The following is a 2,386-nucleotide window of genomic DNA, read 5'->3' on the forward strand; positions in this document are numbered from 1 at the left end:
TACCCTCTGGACCGACTCAACCACGGTCTTGTCCTGGTTAAACTCTGAGTCATGTCGATTTAAGGTTTTTATTGGCACTTGAGTGGCATAAATTCAGGAGCGCACTGATTGACTTTCATGGCGATATGTTGACTCAGTGAAAAAAAAACCTGCTGATGACCCCACCAGAGGCAAGAAGTTAGAAGAACTAGCTGTGCCAAACTGATGGAGCCATCGGCCACCCTTTCTTCTTCAAAGCCCAGACAAATGGCTGACCCCACCAACAACAGTAATAGACGCATGTCACAAAGAACTTCACAAGTCTATATTCTGTGGAGTCGCTACAACCATACCTGACAAGTACCAGATGTGCATCTATACAACACTTGGAGGGAACTTTTAGAGGAAACCACACAGAAGCTTCAAGGGGCGGCAAGTAACAGCAGAGCTCTTAGCGCTGATGACTACAGTACTGTCGAGATTCTTATCCTAAGAAGGGCACAACAGGATAGTTTCACAGAGAAGTTAAGCCTACTACGAAATGGGAAAATATTTCAACGTAATAGCCTTCTACTAACACTGTCTCCAGAGCTGGACAAGACAGATGAACTCATTAAGGTTGTTGGCAGATTGAAATGATCTTAAGACTTAGACCCATTTGCTGTGCATCCCATTATTTTGGATAAACACCATCCCACAACTAAGATTTTGATCCAAGACTATGATTCTTAACTCAGCCACTCCAGCCCTGAGAGACTGTTTGCAGAGATCTGCTGCAAGTTTTGGATCTTATGAGGTCTAGAGGCAATTCGACGATATCAGCATACCGGCACATATTGTAGAGGAAGGAATTCAAGCCCTCAAATTCCAAAGATGGCAGACTATAGCACACCTATGCCTTTATAAGCCAGAATTTTACTTGATGGGGATTGACTGTTTCATTGACTGAACCCTTTCCAGTCAAGGTGGGCAGGCACACCGAGAAGAGGTGGGGAATCATATTTAAATGCCTTACAACCAGATGTGTACATCTAGAGAACCTCACCAGTATGAATGCAGACTCTTTCTTAATGGTCTTGAGGCTGAGTTGTTCTCCAACCAGGGAACAAATATCCGGGAGGAGAAAGAGACATACGAGAGGCTCTTGCGGAACTGTCCCCAAAACTCCAAACATAAGATACATTTTCACTTCAACACAACTGGGGCACCCCACTTTGGCGGAATGTGGGAAAGGGAAATTCGCTCTGTGAAAACAGCACTTTACAGAGTAGTAGAGGTCAAGCTATTACTAGTGGTAGTAGTCAAGCTGTCACGGAGGAAGTGCTCAATACTGTTCTCCTGGAAGTAGAAGGCATGGTTCAGTTCACAAACTACATTGTGTGCACTCTGTTGATTATAATGAGAGAACTTGAGTTTAAACGTGAAGACGTTTAATTAATCAGTCCAGTTTCTTGTTTTAATTAGGCCTAAATAATTGGAGCAAAATTATACAGTGCCTCACGATGACATGGGATGTTGGGCGATGGTGGAGACGAGGGAGCTAGGTGCCAAGGCAGAGCTGATGGGTCGAAGGACCGAGGTGGAGTCCAGGGCTTGGAGGCTGGAGGTGGAGACAGGGGACCCTCACGCCAAGGCAGAGCTGGAGACTGGAAGTCCCCTACGAATCATCGCACCCAGATGCCGCTGATTGAGGGTGAGCTGCGGAACTGACCGGCACCAGCAGAGATGGGGTTGAGGAACTGGCTGGTTTGAGAGGAAGGCTGGGAGGGAACACAGATGGACTTGGGCTGGGCAGAACCAGTGGAGACGCAGGAGATTCAGGGCTGGGTGTAACCAGGAATTGGGTGTAACGGGGAATTGGGTAATGCCTCACCAAACAAATCAATTAAATCCATCTGGAAAGCATCTATAAATTCCTCAAAATATAATCCAGAAACCAGATGCAGCTCACCCTCAGTGACGGAAAGTTGGGCGGAGCTTCCCTCCAAGCCCCCGATCTCCACCAAAACTCCACCAAAACATGAAAATAAAGAAAACTTTTTGAATGAGAAGGTGTGTCCAAACTTATGGTCTATACTGTATTTACAGTATATACACAAGTTAAATATCACCAAGGGTAAAATAATATCATTTATTTTTCTGCCACCCATCTCGTTAAAATGCAGACTCTTTAAACTCTTTCCAGGTCATCTCTTTCTGCATGCCAGTTGGTAAATGGAAAAGACTTTAGAGGGGCAATGAACATATTTCTCTGTTATGCCAGGAAAGCCTGTGTGTAAGTGAGGACTGTTTGGGCCCTGCTTCAGATCTATTTTACAAAATCTGCACAAGCAATCGACATGATCAGTTTCAGGCCTTTTGCACCCAATATTGAATGCCATCATTTTATGAATTTAAGACTTTGTGC

Source organism: Carassius gibelio, chromosome A21 (genome assembly GCF_023724105.1).
Source record: "Carassius gibelio isolate Cgi1373 ecotype wild population from Czech Republic chromosome A21, carGib1.2-hapl.c, whole genome shotgun sequence".
Taxonomy (NCBI): domain Eukaryota; kingdom Metazoa; phylum Chordata; class Actinopteri; order Cypriniformes; family Cyprinidae; genus Carassius; species Carassius gibelio.